Below are 12630 nucleotides of genomic sequence, written 5' to 3'. Positions count from 1 at the left end.
CTCAGGCAAAACATAAATTCTTAATGTCGCAATATCCTTATCATAAAACCACCATGTAGTCCATTTGCAAAGGAACAATGGTTGTAACTGAGCTTATGCTACTTTCTCCTCTCAGAAATTTCATTTTTCAAAATAAAATACTACAATCATTACAGTGAAAATATAAATAGAAAAATACAAACACATATTTGGACCTACAGCTTTTTACCATCTTTCTGACTCATTCCTCTCTCTCTCTCTCTTTTTTTTTTTTAAAGATCATTCCTCCCTTTTAAAAATTGGGCTAATGCCATCATTTTCAAAGGGACATGATGGGGAATACTAAAAGTTAGAAGGAATATTGTGATTGTTTAATTTGGAGTTTTTAGATGCTGAATACTAAATTATAAGTGATGTAATGAACATAACTTTTCAGAAATACTTCACTATAATTTTGGCCTAATTCATGCTTCCAGATGAGTTAATTCACGTTTTCACATAAACAGACTAATAATATCAAAATAGATTGTATTTTTAAATTTGTTAAACACCTGTGTAGATAACCCATATAGATAAATTTTGAATTCTAGATAATAAGTAGGGAAAGCACCTATTATCTAAGAAATATTGTTATAGAAAAACTGAAGAGGGGATGCCTGGCTGGCTCAGTCGGTTAACCATCTACCTTTGGCTCAGGTCATGATCCCGGGGTCCTGGGATCGAGTCCCACATCCAGCTCCTTGCTCTCTTGCCTGCTTCTCCCTCTGCCTGCTGCTCCCCCTGCTTGTGCTCTCTCTCTCTTTCTCTGACAAATAAATAAATAAAATCTTTAAAGAAAAACTGAGGAGAAAATAGGCTAATAGTACATAAAATGTCCTATTTCAGTGAACGTTACATTTTTGTAAAGAATATTAGGGTTTAAAATAATGATAATTGGGTATCAATGAAAACCCCTGGGGAAATATTTACTGAAATATTTAATATTTTCTGAAAAAGAACACAAAAATGTGGTATTTGCTGAAGAGAACCAATAAAGACAATTTCATTCTGCAACTATCGAATTTTATACTCCTCTTGATCATCCAGTGACTTCATAATCACTGAGAAAACTGGATTAGGCACTTTGAAACAAAGATTTTCTTCTGCAGAGTTATCAATGACAGGGACAATGTTAGAGATTGCAGAAAAGCTCTCATCAACTACAACATATCTCAATTTAAAATTCCAGCACTGATATATTGTAACCATGACAGCAAAGAAGCCCTTTCTCCAGTTGTACAATAAAGAGATAGCGTGATATCCATTGAAAAGATTAAGTAATGAAACAGGACACATTTCTGTCATTTCTATATCTGCCTGCTGTGCAAGTACATAAAGAGAGAAAGAAGCCGTCAGTTTGAACAGCATTTTCTAATCTGGATGCTTTTAGGAAAATTACAGGGCACCGAAGAATTATAGTTCACATTAGAACTGATTGGTGTCATCATCAAAAAGGGGATAGATTTCTTGTCCTTTTGCAATAGGAATTTGTCTTTCATAAGCAAAGATAATCACCTCTTGTATTCACAAACCTGAAGTTATAGCTAATCAAAGAAATCACCCACTGAAGCAAAGCTTTCATGGGTTCTTGATTTAGTACTAAATTGATTCTGATTTTCATAAATGGCAAACAGTTTCTACTGTGTTGTCAGCATCTGCACAAGTAATAATGTTTCTGGACCAAGGTTGTTCCAACGTTCTGTCCTGGAAAGATAACTGGTTAATATTGGTAGAAGTTCTGATTCCAAATAAACTAAAATTTTTCATTATCAGAGCAGCATCATCAGGATGATCAGATTAAATAAGACTGACTTCTCATCTTTCCTAGTCAAGGAAGAAATGTTTGACAAGGGCAGCCGCTTCACTTGGAATCACTGATCACAATTCTTAGCACTGCTTCCTTCTGAATTTTAGCTCAGAGCTAACAGAGAACAGCAAACACTAACTGTGTTATTCAGCAAAGAAAGGAGAAGAGGAAGTTGGCAGGTTAATGATTTAACAATATCTAAATCAATTGTTTACTGAGCACAAAAGGTTTTAGCAGTGCAAAATCATTTAAGAAAGGCTTGAGGAAATCTGACCAAGCTAGAGAAGGCATATTTATACCTAATAAATAAAAATCTGACCAAGCTACAGAAGGCATATTTATACCTAATAAATAAAAATACTGGTGTACTTGTCAAGCTGTCCTGTCTAAATTTTATGAAAATGCAAAATGATAAGTACATAAACCTACAGGGGTTCTCAGACCCAAAAACTGAATTCTCTATTACATTTGGTAAAGGAAGAAAAAGAAATCATAGAGAAGTCAAATTCATAGTTAAAACAGGTCAAAAAGCTGTACAAAATATGTTTGAATGATTAAGTTAAATTCCATTTAATGTTAGAAATATCCTCAGAAAGAGCAGAACTAAAATGTCTAAAGCAAGTCTACACAAATTACTCAATGGAAAATGGTCAAATGATAGCAACTGAGAAATCTGTTTTCAGATGCGTTGGCCTACTTTTATTTTGGTTGCTTTAACAGTAGTAAGGTAAAACTGTTCTATGCAATTAGGGATACTGCAGAAAGATGAGCGTGGATATGTCTTGGTGAGAAACAGAATTTTGTTAAGATGGAGCAATTCAAGGAAGGGGAAGAGCAGGATGGCGGAGGAGTAGGAGACCTAAATTTCTTCTGGTCCCAGGAATTCAGCTAGATAGTTATCAAACCATTCAAAACACCTACAAACTCAACAGAAGATCAAAGAAAAGAATAGAAGCAACTCTCTGAACAGAAAAGTGACCACTTTCTGGAAGTGTATATTTTTATGGAGTCATTGTTACCCTTTTAGCATTTTTATAGCATTTTGTTCTCTCATTCATCTACTCTCATCTGGACAAAATGACAAGATGGAAAAACTCCCCTCAAAAAAAAGAACAAGAGGCAGTACTGACTGCCAAGGACCTAATCAATATGGACATTTGTAAGATGTTGGAACTAGAGTTCAGAATGATGATTTTAAAGATACTAGCTGGGCTTGAAAAAAGCATAGCAGATATTAGAGAATCCCTTTCTTGAGAAATAAAAGAACTAAATCTAACCAAGTCGAAATAAAAAAGGCTATTAATGAGGTGCAATAAAAAATAGAGGCTCTAACTGCTGGATAAATGTGGCAGAAGAGAGAATTAGTGATATAGAAGACCAAATGATGGAGAATAAAGAAGCTGAGAAAAAGAGAGATAAACAACTACTGGATCACAAGGGAAGAATTTGAGAGATAAATGATAACCATAAAACAAAACAACATTAGAATAATTGGGATCACGGAAGAAGAAAGAGAGAAAGGGGCAGAAGGTATATTGGAGCAAATTATAGCAGAGAACTTCCCTAATTTGGGGAAGGAAACAGGCATCAAAATCCAGGAGGCACAGAGAACCCCCTTCAAAATCAATAAAATAAGTCAACACCCCGACATCAAACTTACAAGTCTCAGAGACAAAGAGAAAATCCTACAAGCAGCTCGGGACAACAGATCTGTAACCTACAACAGTAGAAACAGTCGATTGGCAGCAGGCCTATCCACAGAGACCTGGCAGGCCAGAAAGGACTGGCATGATATATTCAGAGCACTAAATGAGAAAAATATGCAGCCAAGAATACTATATCCAGCTAGGCTGTCATTGAAAATAGAAAGAGAGATAAAAAGCTTCCAGCACAAAAAAAAAACTAAAAGAATTTGCAAACACCAAACCAGCCCTACAAGAAATATTGAATGGGGTCCTCTTAAGCAAAGAAAGAGCCTAAAAGTAACAGAGATCAGAAAGGAACACAGACAATATACAGTAACAGTCACCTTAAAGGCAATACAATGGCACTAAATTCCTATCTTTCAATAGTTACCCTGAATGTAAATGGGCTAAACGCCCCAATCAAATTATCAGACTGGATAAAAAAAAAAACAAGACCCATCAATATGCTTCCTGCAAGAGACGCATTTTAGACCCAAAGACACCTCCAGGTTTAAAGTGAGGGGGTGGAAAACAATTTACCATGCTAATGGACACCAAAAGAAAGCTGGGGTTGCAATCCTTACATCAGACAAATTAGATTTTAAACCAAAGACTATAATAAGAGATGAGGAAGAACACTACATCATACTTAAAGGGTCTATCCAACAAGAAGATCTAACAATTGTAAATATCTATGCCCCTAACATGGGAGCAGCCAATTATACAAGCCAATTAATAACAAAAGCAAAGAAACACATTGACAACAATACAATAATAGTATGGGACTTTAACAACTCCCTCACTGAAATGAACAGATCATCTAAGCAAAAGATCAACAAGGAAATAAAGACTTTAAATGATACGCTGGACCAAATGGACTTCACAGATATATTCAGAACATTCCATCCCAAAGCAACAGAATACACATTCTTCTCTAGTGCCCATGGAACATTCTCCAGAATAGATCACATCCTAGGTCACAAATCAGGTCTCCACCAGTACCAAAAGATTGGGATCATTCCCTGCATATTTTCAGACCACAGTGCTTTGAAACTAGAACTCAATCACAAGAAGAAAGTTGGAAAGAACTCAAATACATGGAGGCTACAGTGCATCGTACTAAAGAATGAATGGGTCAACCAGGAAAAAAGAAGAATTAAAAAATCCATGGAAACAAATGAAAATGAAAACACAACTGTTCATAATTACTGGGATGCAGCAAAGGCAGTCCTAAGAGGAAAGTATATAGCAATACAAGCCTTTCTCAAGACACAAGAAAGGTCTCAAATATACAACCTAACCCTACACCTAAAGGAGCTGGAGAAAGAACAACAAATAAAGCCTAAACCCAGCAGGAGAAGAGAAATAATAAAGATCAGAGCAGAAATCAATGAAATAGAAACCAAAAGAACAGCAGAACAGATCAACGAAACTAGGAGCTGGTTCTTTGAAAGAATTAACAAGATCGATAAACCCCTGGCCAGACTCATCAAAAAGAAAAGAGAAAGGACCCAAATCAACAAAATCATGAATGAAAGAGGAGAGATCACAACCAACACCAAAGAAATACAAACAATTATAAGAACATATTATGAGCAACTATATGCCAGCAAATTAGATAATCTGGAAGAAATGGATGCATTCCTAGAGACATAAAAACTACCAAAACTGAACCAGGAAGAAATAGAAAACCTTAACAGACCTATAACCACTAAGGAAACTGAAGCAGTCATCAAAAATCTCCCAACAAACAAGAGCCCAGGGCCAGATGGCTTCCCAGGGGAATTCTACCAAACATTTAAAGAAGAATTAATACCTATTCTTCTGAAGCTGTTTCAAAGAATAGAAATGGAAGGAAAACTTCCAAACTCATTTTATGAGGCCAGCATTACCTTGATCCCAAAACCAAAGACCCCATCAAAAAGAACTACAGACCCATATCCCTGATGAACATGGATGCAAAAAATTTCACCAAAATACTAGCCAATAAGATCCAACAGTACATTAAAAGGATTATTCACTATGATCACATGGGATTTATTCCTCCACTGCAAGGTTGGTTCAACATCCACAAATCAATCAATGTGATACCATACATTAATAAAAGAAAGAACAAGAACTATATGATCTTCTCAATAGATGCAGAAAAAGCATTTGACAAAGTACAGCATCCTTTCTTGATTAAAACTCTTCACAGTGTAGGGATAGAGGGTACATACCTCAATATCATAAAAGTCATCTATGAAAAACCCACAGTGAATATCATACTCAATGGGGAAAAACTGAAAGCTTTTCCCCTAGGGTCAGGAACATGGCAGGGATGTTCACTATCACCACTGTTATTCAACATACTACTAGAAGTCCTAGCTTCAACAGTCAGACAACAAAAGGAAATAAAAGGCATCCAAATCAGCAAAGAAGAGGTGAAACTCTCACTTTTTGCAGAAGATATGATACTTTATGTGGAAAACCCAAAAGACTCCACCCCAAAGCTGCTAGAACTCATACAGGAATTCAGTAAAGTGGCAGGATATAAAATCAATGCACAGAAATCAGTTGCATTTCTATACACCAACAAGACAGAAGAAAGAGAAATTAAGGAGTCAATCCCATTTACAATTGTATCCAAAACCATAAAATACCTAGGAATAAATCTAACCAAAGAGGCAAAGAATCTGTACTCAGAAAACTATAGAATACTCATGAAAGAAATTGAGGAAGACACAAAGAAATTGAAAATGTTCGATGCTCATGGATTTGAAGAACAAATATTGTGAAAATGTCTATGCTACCTAGAGCAATCTACACATTTAAAGCAAACCCTCTCAAAATATCATCAACGTTTTTCAAAGAAATGGAACCAATAAAGACCCCAAATAGCCAGAGGAATGTTGAAAAAGAAAAACAAAGCCAGTGGCATCACAATCCCGGACTTCCAGCTCTATTACAAAGCTGTCATCATCAAGACAGTATGGTACTGGCACAAAAACAGACACATAGATCAATGGAACAGAATAGAGAGCCCAGAAATGGACCCTCAATTCTATGGTCAACTAATCTTCAACAAAGAAAGAAAGAATGTCCAATGGAAAAAAGACAGTCTCTTCAACAAATGGTGTTGGGAAAATTGGACAACCACATGCAGAAGAATGAAACTGGACCATTTCCTTACACCACACACAAAAATAGACTCAAGATGGATGAAAGACCTAAATGTGAGGCAGGAATCCATCAAAATCTTTGAGGAGAACACAGGCAGCAACCTCTTTGACCTCAGCCACAGCAACTTCTTCCTAGAAACATCGCCAAAGGCAAGGGAAGCAAGGGCAAAAATGAACTATTGGGACTTCATCAAGATAAAAAGCTTTTGCACAGCAAAAGAAACAGTCAACAAAACCAAAAGACAACCGACAGAATGGGAGAAGATATTTGCAAATGACATATCAGATAAAGGGCTAGTATCTAAAATCTATAAAGAACTTACCAAACTCAACACCCAAAGAACAAATAATCCAATCAAGAAATGGGCAGAAGACATGTACAGACATTTCTGCAAAGAAGACATCCAAATGGCCAACAGACACATGAAAAAGTGCTCAACATCAGTTGGCATCAGGGAAATCCAAATCAAAACCTCAATGAGATACCACCTCACACCAGTCAGAATGGCTAAAATTAACAAGTCGGGAAACGACAGATGTTGGCGGGGATGCAGAGAAAGGGGAACCCTCCTACACAGTTGGTGGGAATGCAAGCTGGTGCAGCCACTCTGGAAAACAGAATGGAAGTTCTGCAAAAAGTTGAAAATAGAGCTACCATATGATCCAGCAATTGCACTACTGGGTATTTACCCCAAAGATACAAACATAGTGATCCGAAGGGGCACCTGCATCCCAATGTTTATAGCAGCAATGTCCAAAATAGCCAAACTATGGAAAGAGCTTAGATGTCCTTCAACAGATGAATGGATAAAGAAGATGTGGTATATATACACAATGGAATATTATGCAGCCATCAAAAAATGAAATCATGCCATTTGCAATGACGTGGATGGAACCAGAGGGTATTATGCTAAGTGAAATAAGTCAATCAGTGAAAGACAAGTATCATATGATCTCACGGATATGAGAAATTTGAGAAACAAGACAGAGGATCATAGGGGAAGGGAGGGAAAAATGAAACAAGATGAAACTGGAGAGGAAGACAAACCATAAGAGACTCTTAATCTCAGGAAACAAACTGAGGGTTGCTGGAGTGGAGGGGGGTGGGAGGGATGGGGTGGCTGAGTGATGGACACTGGGGAGGGTATGTGCTATGGTGAGCGCTGTGAGTTGTGTAAGATTGATGAATCACAGACCTGTACCCCTGAAACAAATAATACATTATATGTTAATAAAAAAAATCTAAAAAAAGATGGAGCAATTCAAGAGTCCTTAATAAAGGGACTATTTAACACAGGTGTGGGCAGAGTTAATAAAAACAGTAAGGGATGTTGAAGTACCCAGAGATAGCAGAGCAGGAAGCTAATCCTATCCCAACCTCGAAATAAGGAAATAAATAATGCTATTAGAGCCAATAAAAGCTGGAGTCGTGGAGGAGAGGTTGCCCAACAGAAGAAGCAATGGGCTTGAGAGTCCTAAGCCACTTCCAGAACCCCTAAATGAAGCAGGGAAAATGTGGTAAAGACATACTTCTATCTCATCTTCCTTTTTCATTCCAGTGTACTGTTGATGGCTTTCACTGGCTAAGTTCAACAGGTTTATTGAGCTAACAAGGGAATCTGGGCAATCCTGGCCCTAAAAGTTTACTATGCAGGGCAACAGGTAGGGAATAGAAGGATAGAAAATGAGTGTGAAGGAAGCAAATGTGGAATAACCAGCATACAATGTGTGTCTATTGGTTGTTATGGTTCACAATATTAGTTGCAAACTGATGAGTAGGTATTTTTGCTGATTTGTATTAATTTTAATTATTCCCACCTCCAATCTTTTCTGGCTATAGGTTAACTCTTTTTCTAGTGTTGGATTAATTTATGTCCAATCTTTTTACTATTATAAACAATATTGCAATAAACATTCATTACTGAGAGGTAACAGTTATATGAGAGGTGTTTTTAAAATAAAAATTGAGATATATATTTATAATAAAAATATCATATTTTAAGTGTACATGTTGGTGACATTTGACAACTGTATACACCCTTGTAAACACCATACCAACCAAGATATAGAACATTTACTCCCCCCCAAATGATTCCTCATATCCCTTTGTTGTCAACCTCCCCCAACCATTACTTACTCCTAGGAAGAGTTGATCTGATTTTTATCAAGACTAGACTTGCCTATTCTGTAAGTTCATAAAATGGCATGTTTAGCCAAACGTCTGTGGAAAGCAGTCTTGTTGCATATGTTAGGAGAATTCTGTTAAATTACTTTTGTGCTTTCATCAGCAATCAGTGTATGTGTGTAGCTCTATTTTTGTACTCTGCATTCTGTTCCATTGAATTATATGTCTATTATAAGACATATAGTTCTACACTCCAATAATCATAGTTTCATAGTAAGTCTTAAAATCAGTTAATATAATTCCTCCCACTTTGTTTTCTTTTTTAAAAAATTACATTGGCTATCTATCCTCAGTCATTTGCATGTCTATGTAATTTTTAGAATTAACTTGTCAATTTCTAAGAAAAAGCCTACTGAAATTTTTATTGGGTTTGTCTTGTATTCATAGATAAATTTGGGAAGAATATATATCTTAATATTACTGACCTTGCTTCTTTTTTGTGGATATCTTCACTGATTCATAGTAACTATACATTTCCAAAAATCCACAGTATATTAATAGTGTTTTTAAACACAATTATTTCTCAAACTGGTTACTCTGTTACTATTTCTTGATAAGGGGACATTGATTATGATGGAAATTTTATGGCAAACAGTTTTATGGTAACAAAATTAAAATGCCAAAAGACAAATTGTCATTTGTCTAAGAAAAATATTTGCAATGTCTCTCACATAAAAAAATTAATATTCTTAAAATAAAGAGGTCTTAAAAACTGAAAAGAAAACAACACTGGAAATATAGGCTAGAGAAATGAACAAATATTGCACAAATGAGATACAAAGAGCGTAAGAGAAGATACTCAAATTTGTTCATAATAAGAAACACAAATTAAAACTGCACTGTTATAAGCTTTTTCTCATCAGTTTGATAAAAATTTACATTTGACAAATATTTTGTTAACAACACTGTGAGGGAAAGACACTTTTGAATTGCTGATTGGGGTTGTAAACTAATACAACTATACAACTATTAGAGAATAGAATTTAATATGTAGCAAAATTATATGTGCATTTACTTTCTTAGCAATTTTAACTACCCATATGAATCTACCCTAAAGATGCATGACGAAAAGACAAAAATATGTATACAAAAATACAATAATACATAAGGCTATCTATTCTTTGGAATAGTATTTATAACAAAATAAGACCAAAACCAACCCAAATATCTATCCAATGAATTTGGCTAAATGAACTATAGTACATGCATCGGGTAGAGTGCTATGGAACTGTAAAAGGAATAGAGAATTTCCAGAAAGTACAGCTAAGTAAAAAAGCAAAGGGGAAAAATACATAATAGTGTATTATACTACTGTCTGTGAAAGAAAGGGAGAGGAACACATGCATTTGTTTTTACATACATTTTAAATTGAAAAGGTAATAAAAAGTCATTACTTCTAAAGAGAGGGATAAAATATGGTAGAGAGGACAGGGTAGAAGCTACATTTCTCTGGGAGTCAGGCACTCTGCAAATATGTGCAGCTTTTTATTCCAGCTAAGCATGGAATCACTCATGTATCTAAGACTTAGTTCTTAAAGAAGGAACCACAGCATAGGAGAAAAGTCACTTATTTCAGAATTAGTGACACCAGGGTTAGGATACTGGCTTTTCCTCCACTGGCCAGTGGGACTTTGGGCAAGTTACTTAACTTCTCTGAGCTTCAGATTTTTCATGTATAAAATGGAGATAAAATTAGTACCTACCACATAAGATTATGCAAAGGATTAAATCAAATGAAGTGACTTCACAAAGCAACGCTTCTCAATGGGAATATCAGTGCCCATAGTTATGATCAGTTTGGAGAGGTGGCTAGAAATATCTTAAAGTATGAGAATATGTGAACGATTTAATTAATAAACATTTTTTAGTATATTTAAGATTTTTTTCTGGAAAGAATATCACTGTTGTAGTCAATTGTTCTTTCCTGAGTAGAAAGGAATACAGTGCAGTTAGTCCATTGGGACTATGAACCCATGGCCAGGAGTGTGTCGGGTCTATGCATACTTATACCCATACTTGTGTTCACTACAGAGAAAAATGACAAAAACAGGTGTTTTACAGGCTACAACTCAGCAGTAAAGAATCTGTGAGTGCTGGACACTGGATAGCAATCAGGATGGGTCTATGGATATACTGTGATTACCTCAGTGTTCTACCCTAATCATCATGGTCTCCAAAGAGAAAGGAAATTCAGTGAAGAAGGAGGGAGAAGGTAAGGCTTTAAAGTTTGTCATAAAAACAATGAAACCATATAAGTAACTGTCATGTAATTAGCAAATTGCCTTTCTGTGTGACCTAGGGGAATGCCGCAAGTTTTTCTCTCTCCTATTGTTCTTCATTCCCCCAAAAAACATGAAAACAAGGAAGTTGGATTAGAAGTTTCCTAACATCTGTCTCAGCTCTGCTTCTCCTGAGCTGATGATATAATAACCCCAAACTTTAAAATTCCCATCTAGCACAGTCCTTGGAATGAGAGGGGAGTAGACAATACTTAAAAGATGAAGTTATTCCCATGGCATGTGGAAGTGAGGCTGTGTGATTTGCCATCGGGAGTGAGTCCTGGGAGTTCAACTGTTCTCTAAATCTTTTCTATGAAGAATTGTCATTTATGTTTCTGATATGGGTAATTACTTTTTCTTGGCCTTTAAATTTGAGATAGTTGCATTTTTGCTGTGTTTTTACCTAAACAAGAGTCATCCAGTCATCTTTTCAGACTCATATAGAGATAAGTAGAAGTACTTAATCTAAGCACTTAATGTTCCTTCCAAAATAGAAATATTAAAAAGAAACACAATTTCTCAGTGGTGGCATTACATGTCACCAATTAACAACTTTGTTTTAGGATAAAACGATGGAGGACACTAAAGAATTTTTGGTGCTAGTTTCATTTAAAAATTTTATAATTGTATTAGTCATTCAAATTCCACTCTACTTAATACTAGTTTAGATTACATATAAACATGGCATTGGGTCTTCCTATGCAGTCAATGGCAAAGACATTTTTCCTTTAAAATCTAAAATAGTGCTTTAAAGAAATAAAGGCCAAAGAACCCCAAAGAAATCAGCTCTGTAATATGCCATATTCCAGATAGCTCAATCATTCTTAAAGATTGGATTCAAATGTCAATACACTGATCTTCAAATGAGTAGGATATTCTGTCCTCTATACAGGAGGCAACAGTCTAATTACCATAGGAGTTGGCCAAAAAATAATCCACATTTACCCAGGTGCAGGAGAATGCCTCAGGGACGTATGACTCAAGCTGGAGGAGTTTTTGAAAGGTGCTCTCTACTGCTGGGGGTCTCTACCCACACAAATCACCTCAAACTATGGCTCCTCACATCTCTGCTATGTTTCCACTCATCCTAGAGTTCTACTTTCCAAGTAAGTCCCTGGAAAGGTAGTTGTGTTGTAACTTATCCCACATAATACCTCCTGCAATTTTACAAAGCAAACTGAACCATGGTTCATACTGCCTCATTTTTAAGACCTATGATATTGCTAAGAAGGCACACAGTTCAAGGATTAAGCATATTAAATATAATTACTTTACATGTTTCCTTTGAGAAAGCAAATAGTTTACTTATGTAACCCACCAAACACCTCTCTATTCTAGTTTAAGATATTTTTCCATTAGTGCTTAAAATATAAGGATTTTGTGGGAAATTATGCTGCTTTCACTGCCAACATTCTCTATATTCAATTGAATCAGTTGTCCACACTGGCTGGGGTTTTTTTTTTTTTTTTTCCTTCTACATATGTAACATGTTTCT

This window comes from Phoca vitulina, unplaced genomic scaffold, assembly GCF_004348235.1.
Source record: "Phoca vitulina isolate PV1807 unplaced genomic scaffold, GSC_HSeal_1.0 scaffold4, whole genome shotgun sequence".
In the NCBI taxonomy this organism is placed as follows: domain Eukaryota; kingdom Metazoa; phylum Chordata; class Mammalia; order Carnivora; family Phocidae; genus Phoca; species Phoca vitulina.
This window is presented reverse-complemented; position numbering follows the sequence as displayed.